The sequence below is a fragment of the Salvelinus sp. IW2-2015 genome, linkage group LG4q.2, assembly GCF_002910315.2.
Source record: "Salvelinus sp. IW2-2015 linkage group LG4q.2, ASM291031v2, whole genome shotgun sequence".
In the NCBI taxonomy this organism is placed as follows: Eukaryota; Metazoa; Chordata; class Actinopteri; order Salmoniformes; family Salmonidae; genus Salvelinus; species Salvelinus sp. IW2-2015.
This window is the reverse complement of record NC_036843.1, coordinates 15,856,533-15,879,005: the sequence shown is the minus strand read 5'-3', so window position 1 is coordinate 15,879,005 and position 22,473 is coordinate 15,856,533. Positions and strand designations below refer to the sequence as shown.

At 41.3% G+C, this 22,473-nt stretch overlaps 1 long non-coding RNA gene across 1 annotated transcript; it reads left to right on the top strand.

Annotated features, from left to right (window-relative positions):
- The first annotated feature begins 7,070 nt into the window (after nt 1–7,070).
- On the top strand, nt 7,071–22,006 carry LOC139027674 (uncharacterized). Its single transcript, XR_011479795.1, has 4 exons — nt 7,071–7,616; nt 15,843–15,960; nt 21,124–21,192; nt 21,902–22,006. It is a non-coding gene; the product is annotated as an uncharacterized lncRNA (long non-coding RNA).
- Nucleotides 22,007–22,473: the final 467 nt, after the last annotated feature.

The following is a 22,473-nucleotide window of genomic DNA, read 5'->3' as shown; positions in this document are numbered from 1 at the left end:
CACACCTGTGTTAACAAGAGAATCATTGACATGATGTCAGCTGGTCCTTTTGTGGCAGGGTTGAAATGCAGTGGAAATGCTTTTTGGGGATTCAATTCATTTGCATGGCAAAGAGGCACTTTGCAATTCATCTGATCACTCTCCATAACATTCTGGAGTATATGCAAATTGCCATCATACAAACTGAGGCAGCAGACTTTGAAAATTAATATTTGTGTCATTCTCAAAACTTTTGGCGACGACTGTACACCTTAGCCAAATAGATTTAAATTCAGTTTCTCTGTTGCTGACATTTAATCCTAGTAAAAATTCCATGTCTTAGGTCAGTTAGGATCGCCACTTTATTTTAAGAATGTGAAATGTCAGAATAATAGTAGAGAGAGTGATTTATTTCAGCTTTTATTTCTTTCATCACATTCCCAGTTGGTCAGAAGTTTACATAAACTTAATTAGTATTTGGTAGCATTGCCTTTAAGTTGTTTAACTTGGGTCAAACGTTTCGGGTAGCCTTCCACAAGCTTCCCACAATAAGTTGGGTGAATTTTGGCCCATTCTTCCTGACAGAGCTGGTGTAACTGAGTCAGGTTTGTCGGCATCCTTGCTCGCACACGCTTTTTCAGTTCTGCCCACACATTTTTTATAGGTTTGAGGTCAGTGCTTTGATGGCCACTTCAATACCTTGATTTTGTTGTCCTTAAGACATTTTGCCACAACTTTGGAAGTATGCTTGAGGTCATTGTCCAGTTGGAAAACCCATTTGCGACCAAGCTTTAACTTCTTGACTGATGTCTTGAGATGTTGCTTCAATATATCCACATCATTTTCCATCCTCATGACGCCATCTATTTTGTAAAGTGCACCAGTACCTCCTGCAGCAAAGCACCCCCACAACATGATGCTGCCACCCCCATGCTTCACGGTTGGGATGGTGTTCTTTGGCTTGCAAGCATCACAGCTTCAGTGGCTTCTTCCTTGCTAGGGGGCCTTTCAGGTTATGTCGACATAGGACTTGTTTTACTGTGGAAATAGATACTTGTGTACCTGTTTCCTCCAGCATCTTCACAGGGTCCTTTGCTGTTGTTCTGGGATTGATTTGCACTTTTCGCACCAAAGTACGTTCATCTCTAGGAGACACAACGCGTCTCCTTCCTGAGTGGTATGACGGCTGCGTGGTCCCATGGTGTTTATACTTGTGTACTATTATTTGTACAGATGAACGCGGTACCTTCAGGCGTTTGGAAATTGCTCCCAAGGATTAACCAGACTTGTGGAGGTCTACATTTTTTCCCCCTGAGGTCTTGGCTGATTTCTTTTGATTTTCCCATGATGTCAAGCAAAGAGGCACTGAGTTTGAAGGTAGGCCTTGAAATACATCCACAGGTATACCTCCAATTGACTCAAATGATGTCAATTAGCCTATCAGAGGCTTCTAAAGCCATGACATCATTTTCTGGAATTTTCCAAGCTTTTTAAAGGCACAGTCAACTTAGTGTATGTCAACTTCTGACCCACTGGAATTGTGATACAGTGAATTATAAGTGAAATAATCTCCTTACAAAGGAGTTGTTTAATCTAACTGCTTAACTATTTATCTGTACGTGGAATTGTATTTGTTGTTCTTTTTACTCATTTTCAAGAGCACAGACACCAGGGACAACATACACACTGGTCTCTACCTTGCAGATGAACTGAAGGCAGTCATCAATGACCTTAGACCACAGAAGATATTTGCACTGGTGACAGACAATGCTGCGAACATGAAGGCTGCTTGGTCTAAAGTGGAGGAGTCCTACCCTCACATCACACCCATTGGCTGTGCTGCTCATGCATTGAATCTGCTCCTCAAGGACATCATGGCACTGAAAACAATGGATACACTACAAGAGAGCCAAGGAAATGGTTAGGTATGTGAATGGTCATCAAGTTTTAGCACCAATCTACCTCACCAAGCAAAGTGAGAAGAATAAGAGCGCCTCATTGAAGCTGCCCAGCAACACTGGTGTTGTCATCATGTTTGACAGTCTCCTGGAGGGGAAGAATTCTCTCCAAGAAATGGCCATATCACTGTCTGACGATATGGACAGCCCCATCAAGAGGATCCTCCTGGATGATGTATTTTGGGAGTGGTAAGCAGCCTGAAACTCCTGAAATCTATAGCAGGAGCCAGTGCACGGATTGAGGGAGACAATGCCATATTGTCTGATGTTCAGACTGCTTGCAGATGTAAGAGAAGAAATCCGTACTGCAGTTCTGAAATACATCAAAAAGCGTGATGACTTCTGCCTGAAGCCCATACATGTTGGACCCCAAATATGCTAGCAAGAGCATCCTGTCTGGTGCAGAGATCAACAAGGCCTATGGTGTCATCACTACCATGTCTCGCCACCTTGGTCTGGATGAGGGCAAGGTTCTTGGCAGTCTGGCGAAGTACACTTCCAAGCAAGGACTTTGGGCTGGAGATGCAATATGGCAGTCGTGCCAACATATCTCATTAGCCACCTGGTGGAAGGGACTTTGTGGATTTGAGGCTCTCCCCTGTTGCCTCCATCATCCTCCAAATCCCACCAACATCAGCCGCCTCAGAGCGCAACTGGTCCTAGTTTGGGAACACACACACCAAATCACGTAACAGGCTGACCAATACAAGGGTTGAAAAATTGGTGGCCATCCAGGCAAATGTGAGGCTTTTTGAGCCTGACAACGAGCCATCCTCATTAAGGTTGGAAAGTGTTAGTAAAGATGAGGCCTCAGAGTCTGATGTTCAAGAGGTGGATATTGAGGAGGTCCAGGGGGAAGACATGGAAGCCTGAGAGGAAGACAAACAAAGCTTTAGTTTCAAGACTATCATTTATGTTGAAAATGTTTTTGGGAGATGAGAAGGATCATTTAATATTCCCTTTCTTTTGTTGTTCAGTGAAATCATCCCATGTGAAGAGTCAACTCATTTAATTAAAGTTCAATTCGTAACAATAATATTTTTTCTATTGGAAGGATTTAATAATTTGCAATTTGTCTACTTATGAGAAGGTAAAAGGTTTATGTTTCTGTCTCCATATGATATGGTAAATATATCCAATGCAAAAAACATCTACATTTAAATGGTATTAATATTAATTTGCATATATTTCCATTCATTCTCAAATATATCCGTTAATTCCCACAGAAAGTTTCTACCTCTGAATATTCCCCAAAATGTGCAACCCTAGCAATAACACAAGGATAACCCTGATAAAAAAGTTTCAAAACAAAGTTTCATACTTCTAAATGTCTTGAAGGATCAAACTACATGAGTTTTCAGAGTCTACTGTTATATTACACAAATACAAACCCAGTTGGTCAGATTATCATCAGTTTTCTCTGGATGATGCAAAGCACACATCGAGCAGTATTGCTTCGCGTTGAAGACTGTAAAAAAAAAAAGAGGACCACATTTTTATGCATTGTTGACACATTTAAAGACACTTTCTGGAACCCATAGTTCTAAAGGTTGTGCTTCAAAGACAATCTGTCCCTTACAGTTAGATACATTGTTCTCTCACTGTCTGTGCTTTGCCCCATTCCCACACCCTGTAGCAAAGGGTTCCCCCAAAGATCGTCTTTCTGCTTTACACGACCCATTGGAGCCAAAAGTTTACCTCAAACACCTTGTCAACCCTGTTGTAATCTACTGTTAAGTCTGAGATTTTCCCTCCCTTTTTCCTTATTTCCTGTTAGCCTAATGCAGAATAAAAACAACACCTCCCCCTAATGGCTAAAACATAAAAGCAGCAAGGTTCCATGAGATCGCCATGTCGGATTTAGAAATATATGTAACATGAATTACAATAACTACAGTAGGTACATCAAACCTACATCAAAGTACATTAAACCTCCAGAAATGTATTTTCCAGTATCAGTAGTTCCTTTTTCAGGCTTTTTTCCTGAGGTAATAGATTCAACTGTTCAACACTTACAGCCAAAGGAGATAGACTGTTCAAGTTTTTAAGTCCAGTTGGAGTTGATTATAGGCAGTACAAGCGGAGTGTTGGAATTATAAAAATTAAAAAAACTGTTTTTCTGAGATACAAAAGACCATCACAGACTGTGCTGTCATTTTGCACATTCTAAAGTTCAAACAAACAGTAACAGAATACCCGAATACTTCTCTGCATGCTTTAGTGTCTAGCAAGCCAAGACCACTGGACTTGGTGTATGTAGGAGCAATTTATTTTCGTGAATAGGGTGGTGTTAAAGGAATTTCATTCCTATGTTTATCAACCAATTCAATTAAAACATTCTGCCCATAAATAAGAATTTGTAAGATAATTATCAGCCAAATGGACAGAAAACCAGTCTTAAAATCAATCAATCAATAGCGTTTATTCTCGAGAGTACTGAATCATAGTACAATTTACATCAGGTTATATAATAAATATGATGTCATAGGTTTTAATGTCCAACCTCCTCTCGGATACAATGGCAATACAGTTCGAGTTCTCATTACTGTCTGCCACCTGTTCAACTATCTACAACCAACTCAAGGTCTTTCCCCTCCCTGGGTAGAGACAGAATGTCCTGTAAGGAACACAGCATTCCAGCCTGTCTGAAGATAACTCCATTCTTTCTAATAAGGAACATATTACACTCAGAATTATGATTATAATAAGTTTCATTCATACAGTAACGTCTAAGTCAAATGTATACATATTTTAGTCATTAAACACAAAAATCCCGTAACAGGTGGTGAACCTAATAAAGTGGCAACTGAGTGTAGATATCACAAACAACTCCTTTTGAGCAGTGTTTGTATGTTATACGTTTGATCAAAGGGTATAATGGTAATTCTGATCCCCAAGGTCCTCATACTGTAGGCTCACTCGGATATATAGAGTTGGAGGTAAAGAAAAAAAGATGAAACTAGGACATTAAAACACTGCCAGAATTCTTTCATTCACATCCATTCACATAAAATATGTATTTTAAAGTATACATACCCTTCTAAGACAACTGTCTTTCTGGACGTTTTAAAAGGTTTGCAAATTATTCTTTCTGCAAGGAATGTGAACTGAAAGGGATTTGGTAATAGCTATGTAGGTGACGTAGTTTCTACACTGGTGTAATGGGTATAATGTGTGGTAGTTGCACACCTCCCTGCTGAATTATGTAGAGCTGATTTGGGCCAGTTGATATTTTTTTTCATGATCTTTTGTGAAAAACCTAATTTTCACATAGGCTTTGTACTATCAGTTTAAGAGAGCAAATAGCATAGGGACAGCCTGGTTGAAGTCCTAGTTTTTAATGGTTAGTGCCAGTAGATTGCAGAGGAGTTCACATACAGTTCAGAGGCAGATCATAATGTATACATTCAGCCCAAAAACCAAACATGTACCATCTACTTCTTATATTAGTGCTTTTTTTGTTATCCACCCTCTGGTATCTTTCAATACCCATACTAATATATGGTTATGTTTCACTCTTAGTTTTCTTTATCATCTCCACTGTGGAATGTTGTCCATGTTAATCCTCTTGGTTATCTTGGTCCTCTTGATCCATCCACCTGTCTTCTTTGTTAGTCAGGCCTGACCCCTTCATCATGTAGTTTTTTCCTGTAATCTAATTTAATATGACTGAAGATGCAACATTTCTACCAGGCCCCTTCTAATAGGGTATAACAGACTCATTAGAACTTTGACCACGCCCTCTAGACAGACTACATGCCCTCTATCAAATCAAAACTGGAATTCTTCCTCAAAACAAAGGTTGTAAAAGTATGCTAGACATTTATAGAATACATCATATATAGTTTGATGTTTCTGTGACAAACAGTGAATTAGTTATTTATATCACTTTAAATGGCATTTTACAGATTTTATGTATTTCTATCAAGTCAAAACTGGAATTTCTACTCAAAAAAAGGTTGTAAAAGTATGCTAGACATTTATAAAATAAATCATATCTAGCTTGATTCTGTGACAAACGGTGAATTAGTTATTGATTTTTAAATTTTTAAATGGCTTTTGGCGAATGTCTGATGAATGTCCTTATGTGTGAATATAAAACCAACTTTACCTCAGTCGAATTTGTATAGAGCCTCACAATCTCCCCCCTGACAGAATTCTCCCCTCCCTCTTCGCGTTCTTCATTGCTGCGGCTTGCATGCTAGTTGAGATTTCTCTTCTTCACTTCATTGTCAGTTTAGCCTACATTTCACTGATCTTAGTAGCAGAAAGCATTTTATTCTGCAGTTTTCGGTTTGGCTATTTGTTTCAATATGGCGCGCTGGGCGAACCCCCCCTTCAGCGCCCGCACGCGCCCGCACGCGCCCCATGCCGCCCCCGGCAAGGTGCCGCCCTGTACCTAAATCCGCTACTGATTTGTATTAGTCTATAAATAAATATATTTGCCAAAATTCGTCATCTCTCCCATGTTTAATTCGACTAGTATTTTTGAAAGTGTAAGGATAATAATTCAGCCATAGTTGTTCTGAAATGTTTATTGCTTGCCAACATTTTACTCCCTCTATGTTTAATATAATACATATACATGAATTATTAATTTCGGTTGCCTATCTTGAGGCGAAGGTTGTTCTATAGAAAGTATTTGACTCTTGCCACAAAATTAAGGAAATTAGAAGGGGGGTAAGAATTCGGGCAGGGGGAGATTTTCGACACCACCTGTCCGGCACTGCTATCATCCTTTTACCACTTAAAACATATATATATTTTCCAAACATTACTTTTCTGACCCTTCCTTCTCTTTATTTTCAACTCTCTTTCGCAGCTTTTGTCGTATTGAATTAAACTTCGACAATGTCACTTTTGCCTCCGTGGATTGACGTACATTTTTTCTGCGGATTGGCTGTGTATGCTATTTGGCGCGCGTACAGTTAAATCCTAAAATTTAGGCTAATGCAGTAATACCAGATAGCCTACGGTAATGAAAGAAGAACCTCAATGTAGCCCATATAAATTGCTGAATAATAATACATTTATGGATTGTTAAGGTATTGTGTGTGTGTCTTTGTTCAACCCGCCTTTGAGCCACACAATGTTTAATGACCTTAACCCCGTCTGCGGGTTATCGGTCAACCTGCGCATTACTAGTAGGAGCCATTACGTTACACCCCTTGTTTCACTAGGAATCTAAACATGGCGAACCGGAAATGTGTCGCACATAACGTGTTTCCTTGTGTACATGCGTAGCGGGAATTACACAGATGTTGTGAAAAACCAAGTTTGGTTTCCACAATTATTTCGCCTTTTTGATAGCCATTTACTAAATAATCAAGTCATTTATTGTTTTATTAGCTAATATTAGTTGCTGCCATAGCCAGCTAGTTGGCTACTACTGTAGCTAACGTTAGCATTGGATTACTATTTGCCAACTAGCTGACGTTACTTAGCTGTAGTGTGAAGTCAACTTCAGTTGCCACTTTGCCAATGTAGCTAACATGCTGGTGTGTTAAAAGGAGCAATGTCAGTGGAATAGGTAGTTTTCCATCGTATTGTTAACATACAGCTACCATTTTTACTTAGGAAAGTAAGCTAGCCAACTATAGACAGACATGGAGAGTCAAACCCATGCGAGGAAAGCGTCTGCGCCCATTGTGTCCCAAATCAACGCAGAATATGTCACAGGTAACTAAACTCAGCAAAAAAAATAAACGTCATCGCACTGTCAACTGCGTTTATTTTCAGAAAACTTAACATGTGTAAATATTTGTATGAACATAACAAGTAGCCTAGTGGTTAGAGCTTTGGACTAGTAACCGAAAGGTTGCAAGATCGAATCCCAGAGCTGACAAGGTAAACATCTGTCATTCTGCCCCTGAACAAGGCAGTTAACCCACTGTTCCTAGGCCGTCATTGATTATAAGAGTTTCTTCTTAAAATTGACTTGCCTAGTTAAATAAAGGTTAACATTTTTTTTTAAACAGACATAAACTGAACAAGTTCCACAGACATGTGACTAACAGAAATGGAATAATGTGTCCCGAACAAAGGGGGTCAAAATCAAAAGTAAGAGTCAGTATCTGGTGTGGCCACCAGCTGCATTAAGTACTGCAGTGTATCTCCTCATGGACTGCAACAGATTTGCTAGTTCTTGCTGTGAGACGTTACCCCATTCTTCCACCAAGGCACCTGCAAGTTCCTGGACATTTCTGGGGGGGAATGGCCCTAACCCTAACCCTCTGATCCAACAGGTCCCAGACGTGCTAAATGGGATTGAGATCCGGGCTCTTTGCTGGCTATGGCAGAACACTGACATTCCTGTCTTGCAGGAAATCATGCACAGAATGAGCAGTATGGCTGGTGGCATTGTCATGCTGGAGGGTCATGTCAGGATGAGCCTGCAGGAAGGGTACCACATGAGGGAGGAGGATGTCTCCCCTGTAACGCACAGCATTGAGATTGCCTGCAATGACAACAAGCTCAATCCGATGATGCTGTGACACACGGCCCCAGACCATGACTGACCCTCCACCTCCAAATCGATCCTGCTCCAGAGTACAGGCCTCGGTGTAACGCTCATTCCTTTGACGATAACTGCGAATCCGACCATCACCCCTGGTGAGACAGAACCGCAACCCGTCAGTGAAGAACACTTTTTGCCAGTCCTGTCTGGTCCAGCGACGGTGGGTTTGTGCCCATAGGCGACGTTGTTGCCGGTGATGTCTGGTGAGGACCTGCCTTACAACAGGCCTACAAGCTCTCAGTCCAGCCTCTCTCACCCTATTGCGGACAGTCTGAGCACTGATGGAGGGATTGTGCGTTCCTGGTGTAACTCGGGTAGTTGTTGTTGCCATCCTGTACCTGTCCCGCAGGTGTGATGTTCAGATGTATTGATCCTGTGCAGGTGTTGTTACACGTGGTCTGCCACTGTGAGGATGATCAGCTGTCCGTCCTGTCTCGCTGTTGCGCTGTCTTAGGTGTCTCACAGTACGGACATTACAATTTATTGCCCTGGCCACATCTGCAGTCCTCATGCCTAAGGCACATTCACGCAGATGAGCAGGGATCCTGGGCATCTTTCTTTTGGTGTTTTTCAGAGTCAGTAGAAAGGCCTCTTTAGTGTCCTAAGTTTTCATAACTGTGACCTTAATTGCCTATCGTCTGTAAGCTGTTAGTGTCTTAACGACCGTTCCACAGGTGCATGTTCAGTAATTGTTTATGGTTCATTGAACAAGCATGGGAAACAGTGTTTAAACCCTTTACAATGAAGATCTGTGTTATTTGTTATTTGGTTATTTGGATTTTTACGAATTATCTTTGAAAGACAGGATTCTGAAAAAGGGACGTTATTTTTTTTGATGAGTTTATAAGAAAATTATATTTTTTATTGCTTTATATGAGTGTCTCAAGCGATAGATCTGGAAGCACTCTGAATCCAGTCCAGCCATCCTGCACTCTCAGCGTTTGATCTTGTTCAGAACAGCCAACTTGTACCGCCTTTCAATGAAAAAGAGGTGGATGTATATTTTACTCTGTTTGAACGGATTGCTAACGTTTCATCCCTAAAATGGCTGCGAGATATTTGGTAACTGCTCCACCAAAGTGGTGTTGTGGGAAAGGCTCAAGTGTAGGCAGCTTTATCTCTTGACCAGAGTTCAGATTATGACACTTAAAGCTTCTTGTTGGGGAACGTAACAAATTGGGACTCGTTCGGGTTCTTGTTTACCATGAGTATGGTAATTACTCTAATCACCTACTCTAAAGCTCTGCTGTGTCCAGATATTTGAGTGTTCAGAAGACACTTTTGTTGTAGAGTTTCTGTCATTGATATCCACCTGAGGGTTTCTAAGCTTGGGGGAATCATTTTGAGAGTTTCATAAACACACAGGCTAATAAAACAAAGCCATGGACTTAGATGCATTTGTGTTAAACCTTACATGGGAGATGCTAGATAAATGTACAACAGCAAATCTGCTCATCGCAAAGCATTATGACATCAAGGTGATATCTGGCAATCCAAAAGCAGAAGTCAAAGGAGGAAATCCTTCCAGAGAGGGAGGTTGATGAAAAGGGTCCTATTGGTAGTAGGGTGAGTCCTGTAGATGTGCAACTGCGAGAGTTAGAACTAAAGGCAAAATGGGAACAGAAGTTAGAACTTGAGCACAAGGAAAAGGAAAGAGAAAGTGAGGAAAGTTTGGAGCAACAGAAATTAGAGCTTGAGCACAAGGAAAGGGAAGAGGAATGTGAGCATGCCATTCAATGAAGAACGATAGATCTGGAAGCACTCTGAATCCAGTCCAGCTATCCTACACAGCAAACTTGTACTGCCTTTCAATTAAAAATAGTTGGATGTATATTTGACTCTGTTTGAGCGGATCACTACATCCCTAAAATGGCTGCAAGATATTTGGTCACTGCTCCACCAAAGTGGTGTTGTGGGAAAGGCTCAAGTAGTGTAGGCAGCTTTATCTCTTGACCAGAGTTCAGATTATGACACTTAAAGCTTCTATTCTTTGGGCTTACGAGTTCGTCCCAGAGGCATACAGACAACATTTCTGTAAATTACGAAAGACAGAATCACAAAGGCATGTTGAGTTTGCAAGGGAACAGCATGTCTTTTTAATTAGTGGTATGGTTCTCAAGAGATCAAGGACCTTGAAGATTTAAAGACACTAATACTTCTCGAGCAGTTCAAGAATTGCCTTCACGAAAGGGTTGCTACCTACATTTATGAGCACACGGATCTCACTCTTGAGAAGGCTGCAGTTGTTGCAGATGAGTTTGTGTTGACACACAAAACTACCTTCACAAACATAGCACCTAGTAGTTATCCCCATGAAAAAGTCACCACCTACTGCAAGGTTTGTCCATTTCTACAGTGCCCAAAGATAAAGATCGGCTGAACAGATTTTTCATATCCGCCAGTTTGTCATTACTGCCATGAGAAAGGACACATTGTCTCTGTTGAAACAGAAACATTTGAGAGATAAAAGGACGTTTTTTCGTGTGGGAGCACTCCAGCCCATTAAGTCTCTGGTTGGGATTGGCGTATCTCCTAAACAAGATTTTGGATCAGATGTGTATGAACCCTTTGTTTCATACAGGTTTGTGTCTCTGCAGAGTGGCGATGCTGTTATGCAGCCGACGAAGATACTGCGAGACACTGGGGCAGCCCAGTCCTTCATTTTGGAGGGTGTTTTTCCTTTGTCTAACATTTCAGCAACTGGTTACAGTGTGTTAGTACAAGGCGTAACAAGCACAGACAATTTAACCAACCTTAGCGATGCAGTCTTCGTTCTCGATTCGGGGAAACGGGAGTCTCGTAAAATGTCCATGCCCAGTTGCAGGGGGTCAGTTTCAATAAAAAAAAAATGCTCCGTTACAACATTCTTGTTGAATAACCAGTTCTCTTGAGTTAGCTTTAAATAGTGTATACTCCCCTGTATTTTTGAATTTGACAAACATTATTTGGATATCTAAATATTTGGATATCTAAATGTCTGAAACTACAGAGCCCTGTACAGTTTATAGAAATATCTTCTGCGAATCCATAAGGGCAGACAAATTTCAGAGATTGATAGAAAATATCCATATTTTTTTCTGGTGGTTCTACATCAATTGAACCTGGTTCGTGAAGAGCTACCGTTCTCTAGGTTTTCGTGCCCAGGTATGGGCGAGCAGACAGAGGTACGGAAGCTATATTGTTACACTGATGCTGTTAACCCGGATCACTGGTTGCTGCGGAAAAGGAGGAGGTCAAAAGGGGGGTGAGTGTAACCGATGTGAAATGGCTAGCTAGTTAGCGGGGTGCGCTCTAATAGTGTTTCAATCGGTGACGTCACTCGCTCTGAGACCTTGAAGTAATTGTTCCCCTTGCAGAGGGGCGGCTTTTGTGGAGTGATGGGTAACAATGCTTCGAGGGTGGCTGTTGTTGATGTGTGCAGAGGATCCCTGGTTCGAGGCAAGGAGAGGGACGGAAGCTATACTGTTACACCAGGTTAGTTACAACTGGGGTTGGAGTGAAAACCTACAGGAGGGTAGCTCTCCAGGAACAGGGTTGGAGTCTACAGTGCATTCAGAAAGTATTAAGACCCCTTGACTTTGTCCACATTTTGTTACGTTACAGCCTTAATCTACAATTGATTAAATTAAATATTTTCCGGGCCTCCCGAGTGGCGCAGTGGTGTAAGGCACTGCCTCGCAGTGCTAGAGGCGTTACTACAGACCCTGGTTCATTCTTAGGCTGTACCACAAACGGCCGTGGCCGGGAGGCCCATAGGAAGGCGCACAATTGGCCCAGCGTCGTCCGGTTAGGGGAGGGTTAGGCCGGTGGGGCTTTACTTGGCTCATCGCTGTGGAATTGTTGTGGAATTGTTAGGTTAGATTACTCGTTGGTTATTACTGCATTGTCGGAACTAGAAGCACAAGCATTTCGCTACACTCGCATTAACATCTGCTAACCATGTGTATGTGACAAATKAAATTTGATTTGATTTGATTTATGAATATAGTGGAGACGGTCTGCTTGCTCTAACAAACGGTATTTGTCACCCACTCAGGTCTTGGAGGATGTCTATGAGAAAGTGATTCTAAAGTCTGTGTGAGTGAACTCAACTCTTGAATAGCATCAGTATTTTGTAATGTTAAATCTTCTTACCACAAGTCGAATAAATGGTTTAACCAAGTCCTCCACGTCTGCTATTTTATCTTCAGTTTCGCCATTAGGAAGATCATGTTACTGGAGTTCAGGTGGATTTTTGAGCCTTTTTATTGTGGCCTCAATACATAATCAATGATAATAATTTATCATCAGAGAGAACGTCCCTGCCTGTGAGGTAAGAATGAATACCCTGGCCTGTCAAACAGAAATGTTGATCCTTGGTTGTAGGCCGGTGGGGCTTTACTTGGCTCATCGCGGTCTAGCGATTCCTTGTGGCGGGCCGGGTGCCTGCAGGCTGTCCCCGGTCGCCAGTTGGACTGTGTTTCCTCCGACACATTGGTGCGGCTGGCTTCCGGGTTAGGCTGGCGGGTGTTAAGAAGTGTGGTTAGGCGGGTCATGTTTAGGAGGACGCATGACTCCACCTTCGCCTCTCCCGAGCCCGTTGGGGAGTTGTAGCGATGACACAAAATTGGCAGAAAATACAAAAAAAAATATATATATTGATAAGTCACCTAGTCCTAGAGAGATTTACACGGTTATCAAAACGTCATACACGAAACACAGCCCTTATTTGAAGTGTTTAAAAATAAATCGAAGATTAATGGTGAAAAAACTATTGGAACTATTTCCTTGTTTAACCTCTAGGTGTTATGGCTCATACTGTGGTACTCTATTCTACAGGTGTGCGTTTTTTACGTCACTGATTAGTTGAACGAATTCACAATTTGGCGGGGTGTCCAGTCACCGGGGTATACCTACACTTGTGGTGCATTCAGTTCACTTCAACATTTGCAAGGTTGCGAGACGGTTTGTGCTGAACAACACGTTTTTGGTGCACACTGTTCTTAAACAGCCTTTGAGGTACGTTAGCCAGCAGATCCAACCCGCTTGCTTACAGTTGCAATGTGATAGGACAGGCTTCCTGTGTTGATTAACACACAGCAGAGGCGTTGTGAGATATGGCTTGGAAATTGTACTGCAATCCCAGGATGAGAAATGCGTTGTACCTAAATTGTCCCATTATCCCAACTGTTACACCGAGAAGTTTTAACGACTGCTAGTTTAAGTTAACTGACGTTTTCGTCCTCATGCTAGCTAGCAGTAGCCACAGCAGCCATTATGGAATGGCACGCAGTGTTGAACAACTAAGGAGCTGATTGGCTGACACTGCCATTCCAAAATGGCTGCTGTGGCTTCTGCGACCAAGCATGAGGACAAAAAGGTCAGTTTTCCGGAGGAACAATCTTCCTGGTGTAACAGTTGGGATAATGTGACAATTCATGGGAAGTATATTGCATTTCTCATTTCTGGATTGAGGTACATTTTCTGAGCCATATCTCGCGCCAGCTATGCAGTGTCTAAGTCTACAGACTGAACACTGTCCGACCCTAGTGCAGCTGTTAGCAAGCGGGTCGGATCTGCTGGCTAGAGGTACATTTGGTGGGTGTGGCCTGATCAATATGGGTGTGACCATCTGAAATCGCAAAACTTGTGCAGCACACCAGGTCATTGCCCTCTGTGCCACCATAATCACAAAGTTTTCCAACTGGTTTTTCAGTACAGTTATTTTTTTGCTGTTGGAGCTAGAAACAAGCATTTTGATGCACCTGCGATAACCTCTGCAAATATGTGAATGCGACCAGTGAACTTTGAATTTATTTGAGTTCAATTTCTGTTGAATTCCACATTGCACACCGTTCTGTTGTACTGAATGCAACCCTGGCTGGCATCTTTTGAATTTCGGGAGGGGTTAATTTCCCCCATTGACTTGGCCAAGATGATTTCAGAGGAGCTGGTGTTCTCTACCAAAGCAAATCCCTCCTGGTTCCTCCACTCACTCTGGGACAGACATCTTATCATCACCCCCAGAACAAAATCTAGTGCACTCACACAAAATTTGCTTATGGGATGCCGAGATTAAAGTTTTTGTTATAATAACCTCTCTCAATTTCTTTTTTAAGTTGGCTAATAGATACTGGGCGCCCCATGTCAAGAATAAACTACCATTAGACCCAAAGGTGAGCCTCCTACTTAGATATATAATTGATTATAATTGATTACATAACTCATCTCATATGTATATACTGTACTCTATACCATCTACTGCATCTTGCCTATGCCGTTCTGTACCATCACTCATTCATATCTTTATGTACATATTCTTTATCCCTTTACACTTGTGTGTATAAGGTAGTAGTTGTGGAATTGTTAGGTTAGATTACTCGTTGGTTATTACTGCATTGTCGGAACTAGAAGCACAAGCATTTCGCTACACTCGCATTAACATCTGCTAACCATGTGTATGTGACAAATCAAATTTGATTTGATTTGATTTATGAATATAGTGGAGACGGTCTGCTTGCGTTAACAAACGGTATTTGTCACCCACTCAGGTCATTGGAGGATGTCTATGAGAAAGTGATTCTAAAGTCTGTGTGAGTGAAACTCAACTCTTGAATAGCATCAGGTCCCCGGGTGAGACGCAGTGGTATAGGCACTGCATCACAGTGCTAGCTGCGCCACCAGAGTCTCGGGTGTCACGCCCAGGCTGGGCTGGGTTCGCGGCCAGCTCTGTCGCACGGCCGCCAACCGGGAGACGTGGGGCGACGCACAATTGGCATAGCGTCGTCCGGTTGTGGAGGGTTTGGCCGGTAGGATATCTTGTCTCAGTATGTAAAAATGTAATAAAAAATGTATGCACTCTACTGTAAGTCGCTCTGGATAAGAGCGTCTGGCTAAATGACTAAAATGTAAAATGTAAATCAGTATTTTGTAATGTTAAATCTTCTTACCACACAGTCGAATTACATGGTTTAACCAAGTCCTCCACGTCTGCTATTTTATTCTTCAGTTTCGCCATTAGGAAGATCATGTTACTGAGTTCAGGTGGATTTTTGAGCCTTTTTATTGTTGGCTCAATACAATAATCAATGGATAAAATTTATCATCAGAGAGAACGTCCCTGCCTGTGAGGTAAGAATGAATACCCTGGCCTGTCAAACAGAAATGTTGATCCTTGGTTGTAGATTTTTGTTTCACATAGCAAATACTTAGCTGTGTTAACAATCAGTGAGTGTGTTGTTGAACATGCTATGTTGTTGTGAATGTGGGTGTTGCGTGTTGGCTGTACATGGACAGCCCCAGCAATACATCTACTTAGGGCAAATGTCTCCAGCGAGCATTGATCAATGTCTTCTATATCAATGTCCTCTAATGTTGTTTTTAACCCTTGGTTTATTATGTGTATCCAGGTGTTTAAGAAGGTGCCAAGCCACTTCCCCTACTTATTTAAGTGTGTGATGGAGGACGTGTCTCTGAAGGAACAGACTGTACTGTTGGTCTTCCTCCACCACTGATTGGTACAGCCTGGTATGTCACACACCAACCAATTTCTACCTCTCTGGAAATGGGGAATTTGTTATTGGCTGAATCACCACATATTATATAAGCATCTTGGGTATAGGAGGTTGTTTTATAGCAGAAAGTATGTTGGTAAAAACCATGAATGAAGAGTCCCTTCCCTCTTCCCTTGTTCACACCCTTCCTGGACCTGATGGAACTGTATCGGTGGAAGCAATATAGCTGAAGTATATAGTACCAGTCAAAAGTTTGGACACACCTACTCATTCCAGGGTTTTTCTTTATTTGTACTTTTTTCTACATTTATAGAATAATAGTGAAGACATCACAACTATGACATAACACACATGGAATCATGTATTAAACAAATCAAAATATATTTTATATTGTAGATTCTTCAAAGTAGCCACCCTTTGCCTTGATGACAGCTTTGCACACTCTTGGCATTCTCTCAACCAGCTTCATGAGGTAGTCACCTGAAATGCATTTCAATTAACAGGTGTGCCTTGTTAAATGTTAATTTGTGGAATTCAAGAACTTTGAAAGTTTCTTCAAGTGCAGTCGCAAAAACCATCAAGTGCTATGATGAAACTGGCTCTCATGAGGACCGCCACAGGAAAGGAAGACCCAGAGTTACCTCTGCTGCAGAGGATAAGTTCATTAGAGTTAACTGCACCTCAGAAATTGCAGCCCAAATATATGCTTCACAGAGTTCAAGTAACAGACACATCTCAACATCAACTGTTCAGAGTAGAGGTCGACCGATTCTTTTACACCTTTATTTAACTAGGCAAGTCAGTTAAGAACACATTCTTATTTTCAATGACGGCCTAGGAACGATGGGTTAACTGCCTTGTTCAGGGGCAGAACGACAGATCTTTACCTTGTCAGCTCGGGGATTCGTTTTTGCAACCTTCCGGTTACTAGTCCAACGCTCTAACCACCTGCCTTACATTGCACTCCACGAGGAGCCTGCGTGGCAGGCGGACTACCTGTTACGCGAGGGCAGCAAGAAGCCAAGGTAAGTTGCTAGCTAGCATTAAACTTATAAAAAACAATCAATCTTCACATAATCACTACTTAACTACACATAGTTGATGATATTACTAGTTTATCTAGCGTGTCCTGCGTTGCATATAATCGATGRGGTGCCTGTTAATTTCTCATCGAATCACAGCCTACTTCGCCAAACGGGTGATGATTTAGCACTGTCGTTGCACCAAATCTAACCATAAACATCAATGCCTTTCATTAAAATCAATACACAAGTATATATTTTTAAACCTGCATATTTAGTTAATATTGCCTGCTAACGTGAATTTCTTATAATTAGGGAAATTGTGTCACTTCTCTTGCGTTCCGTGCAAGCAGTCAGGGTATATGCAGCAGTTTGGGCCGCCTGACTCGTTGCGAACTGTGTGAAGTCCATTTATTCTTAACAAAGACCGTAATTAATTTGCCAGAATTGTACATAATTATGACATTACATTGAAGGTTGTACAATGTAACAGCAATATTTAGACTTAGGGTTGCCACCCGTTAAATAAAATACGGAACGGTTCCGTATTTCAATGAAAGAATAAACGTTTTGTTTTCAAAATGATAGTTTCCGGATTCGACCATATTAATGACCAAAGGCTCGTATTTCTGTGTGTTATTATGTTAGAATTAAGTCTATGATTTGATATTTGATAGAGAAGTCTGACTGAGCGATGATAGGTAGCAGCAGGCTCGTAAGCATTCATTCAAACAGCACTTTCGTGCGTTTGCCAGCAGCTCTTCACAATGCTTCAAGCATTGAGCTGTTTATGACTTCAAGCCTATCAACTCCCGAGATTAGGCTGGTGTAACCGATGTGAAATGGCTAGCTTGGTTAGCGGGGTGTGCGCTAATAGCGTTTCAATCGGTGACGTCACTCGCTCTGAGACTTGGAGTAGTTGTTCTCCTTGCCCTGCAAGGGCCGCGGCTTTTGTGGAGCGATGGGTAACGATGCTTCGAGGGTGGCTGTTGTCGATGTGTTCCTGGTTCGAGCCCAGGTAGGGGTGAGGAGAGGGACGGAAGCTATACTGTTACACTGGCAATACTAAAGTGCCTATAAGAACATCCGATAGTCAAAGGTATATGAAATACAAATCGTATAGAGAGAAATAGTCCTGTAATTCCTATAATAACTACAACCTAAAACTTCTTACCTGGTAATATTGAAGACTCATGTTAAAAGGAACCACTAGCTTTCATATGTTCTCATGTTCTGAGCAAGGAACTTAAACGTTAGCTTTTTTACATGGCACATTTTGCACTTTTACTTTCTTCTCCAACACTTTGTTTTTGCATTATTTAAACCAAATTAAACATGTTTCATTATTTATTTGAGGCTAAATTGATTTTATTGATGTATTATATTAAGTTAAAATAAGTGTTCCTTCAGTATTGTTGTAATTGTCATTATTACAAATAAATAAATAAAATTGACCGATTAATCGGTATCGGCTTTTTTGGTCCACCAATAATCGGTATCGGTATCTGCGTTGAAAATCATAATCGGTCGACCTCTAGTTCAGAGACTGTGTTAATCAGGCCTTCATGGTCGAATTGCTGCAAAGACACCACTACTAAAGGACACCAATAAGAAGAAGAGACTTACTTGTGCCAAGAAACATGAGCAATGGACATTAGACTGGTGGAAATCTGTCCTTATTTGAGATTTTTGTTTTCAACCTCCGTGTCATTGTGAGACGCAATAGGTGAACGGATGTTCTCCGCATGTGTCGTTCCCACCGTGAAGCATGGAGGAGGAGATGTGATTGTGTGAGGGCGCTTTGCTGGTGACACTGTCAGTGATTTATTTAGAATTCAATGCACACTTAACCAGCATGGCTACCACACCATTCTGCAGCGATTGCCATCCCATCTGGTTTGCGCTTAGTGGGACTATCATTTGTTTTTCAACAGGACAATTACCAACACACCTCCAAGCTGTGTAAGTTTCTTTGACGAGTGATGGAGTGCTGCATCAGATGACCTGGCCTCAACAATCACCCAACTTCAACCCAATTGAGATGGTTTGTGATGAGTTGGACCGCAGAGTGAAGGAAAAGCAGCCAACAAGTGCTCAGCATATGTGGGAACTCCTTCAAGAATGTTGGAAAAGCATTCCAGGTGAAGCAGGTTGAGAGAATGCCAAGGGTGTGTAAAGCTGTCAAGGCAAAGTGTTGCTACTTTGAAGAATATATAATATATTTTGATTTGTTTAACACTTTTTTGGTTACTACATGATTCCATGTGTGTTATTTCATAGTTATGATGTCTTCACCATTATTCTACAATGTAGAAAATAGTAAAAATAAAGAAAAACCCTTGAATGAGTAGGTGTGTCCAAACTTTTGACTGGTACTGTAGATAGAGCTACTAGTCATGCCTACCCAGTGGTCTCAGATAGGGCTGTTACGGTTACCGTATTACTGCCACACCGGCGGTCACGAGTCATGACTGCAGTCAAATTCCAATTAGGCTTCTCCAAGCTCTGATGCTGCTGACGGTCATTAGTAGCCTACCAAACTTGCTAACTGCCTGGTACTCAGTACTCTGTTGTCCCTCTAATCACTCTGACATCAATGCAAATGTAATCGAAAATCAAACACTTCATGAGAGTCCATGAGCTCATGTTGCAGCAACATTTCTCTAGGCTATGCAGTTATGTGAGAAAACAGAGTTTTGATGGCATCTAATTAAAATAGGATCCTATCAGCTTCATGTCGGTTAGGCCTATTACATTTATTTCTATACTTTCCTAATATTATGCACATTGCTTCGCTTTACAACAGGAGTATAGCCTACCTGGCTAGCACAAAAATGAACCACGGGAAAGGATCCTCCGTTAGCTATTTAAGTGCATATATTACATATTTATTTCCCCTGCCTGTTCTGAGACATGGTCCATTCTAAATAAAAACACATTTCACATATATATATATATATATATAATTTAGTATATGTAAAGACAAGATTACATTAAGAATAGTCTGATGGGTGACAATATTAACCTATCACTTGTGAATGATGCCCAGCTTGTGCAGTAAGGCAAGAAACAGCGCATGCCTTTTATCATAGCTGTTATCATAGCTGCTATGGGCTAGGATACACCTCATGTATCCTAGCCGATAGGTCTATATGTTTTGATAAGGTTTGTTTTGTAACTGAAGTGGCCAAATAACTTCTTAAAATGCAGCACATTCATCTGCTTTACAAATGGTGTGGAGCCTAACTGGCATAAATAGTCGGCGTGTTAGTTTCAAGTTTGGGGAAGGTAATTTTCACCATTTAAAAATGCACCTTTATAATAAAGTTTTTTTTTTTAGGGGGCATTACAACCACACAAGGGGATGCCGCTGTGAAATTCATACTATAAAATAATGCCACAGAATTCTAATCAAATCTTGTCTGCTAAGGGAACTAGTGTAGCCCACAGCCATATGTCATAGCCAGATCAGGACCTAACATAAGGACAACTCAGAATATGTTATTCTGAAATAGACTACATTTTCTTCATATCATGTTTCTTTCGACCTGTCTAAAATAAATAATGGATATATTGTGATGGTATATGCTATATTACATGGATTTATTAGACTTTTTCAAATGTAGACATTCCAAAGGGCTGCATCAGTGCCTTGTAGGCTATGTGTGGATGCCAAATGTTTGTGTTAATTTACGGTCAATTACAGTGAGACCAGCAGTTATTTGCTTGACAATCAGCGTCTGACAAAATTTCATGACCGCCACAGCCCTAGTCTCAGATCCACAAAGCTGAGCGAACAAGAGCAGAAGTCATGAAAAACATCCTGGATGTGGTTTCCATGAAAGTAGTTTGGTTTAGGTTCCACTAGGTGGCAGTATTACACTTCAACATTTTATACTCAGGTGCCACCCAAGCATATCTGTATTCCCCACTCCTGCTCAAAACAATGGGTAGCCACTGCACCAGTCTCACTCTGAAATTCGATTGTTATCCCCCTAATTCTACTGAAGCATATGCAATGGTTAGAATCTATTTGGTGCAATGCAATTATTCTACCAACTCAAATATCCTTATGTCCCTCTCTGACCCCCTCTCCCATTTTCTCTCTGTCTTTCTCTCTGCTCTCCCTCTGCTCCTTTCTGTTTGTCTCTCAGGAGGTGGATTTGATCAGAGAGCAGGTGCAGCAGCTCATCTTACTGCCCATGTGGATGTGTCTCTTACCAGTAAGAGCTCCTCTCTCCCTTATCCTGCAGTGCTCCTTTCTTTAGAACTGTCACACTGTTAAATATGCGTAATGTTTAAGATTATGCCTAAATATTTTTTACATTACTGAATAGGGATTTATTATGTAGAAAAGGGTTGGTCAACCAAAGACAAACTGTCTCAATGTTTTGCTATTTCTTTATAGCGTCATTAAGATTGATTAATCAACGCACTGTCTGTCATCTGTACAGTCTTGACTCCAACACGAGTTGATGAATGTTCCCAAGCTCCAAAAGTTTTTGAATCTGATCAAGAAGAAGAAAGAATCAAAGAATTTTGACAAGCTGGATGGCAAAGCTTCAGAGCAGTAAGACCTTCTCCCTCTGCCACCAGCTGTAGAAACAGTCCCATCCAAAATCTAATGGTCCCTTCCGAAATATTGTAGTCCCATCCGAAATATAGTAGTCCCATCCGAAATATAGTAGTCCCATCCGAAATATAGTAGTCCCATCCGAAATATAGTAGTCCCTTCCGAAATATAGTAGTCCCATCCGAAATATAGTAGTTCTATCAAAAAATATAATAGTCCCATCCAAAATCTAATTTTTTTTTTGTTGTCCATAGTCCCATCAAAGTATAATAGTCCCCTCAGAAATTAGAATAGTTCCATCAAAGGCACAGCGTTGTGATGTGTGTCGCTAATTATTATTTCCTGCCTTTTATTTCCAGAGGCAAGATGGAGAGGACATTCCTTTCTGAGCTCATTAACAAGTTTTTGGTGGTTCTGATGTCCGTCTCCCCAGCAGGTAAACATTTAGCAACACAGCTGGGATTTATGAACAATGCAGCTTTGTTGTATTCCCGTAAGCAGCTGGACACCGCAGCGGGGAGGCCACATTTACTGGAGGAGAAAGATGAGATTCTCAAGGCTTAAAATGGTGCTCAAAGACATTTTCCTCATGCTGAAAAGTTTTCACAACTTATTGTGCCAAATTAAACATACTCTGCTGTTTATTTTAAGCTTTAGCAGAGAGACCGACATCTTACTTGGGTACCAGAGGCAAACTAGGACACCCTATGCACATGCATTTACCTCCTAGTCTTTATACGTGACATTTCTACAGTCCAAAAGTCCCTCATTACCGGTGTGAGATGCACCATTTCCAACCTTTTATTAGTCCCAAAGAACATCCTTTCCTCCTGACTTGACCCCCACTCTGAAAGAGCAGCCCTGTCCAGCTGCCCCCCGCCACGCCCACGGCGACAGTCTGTGTGGTGATGTAATGTAGGGCGACACACAG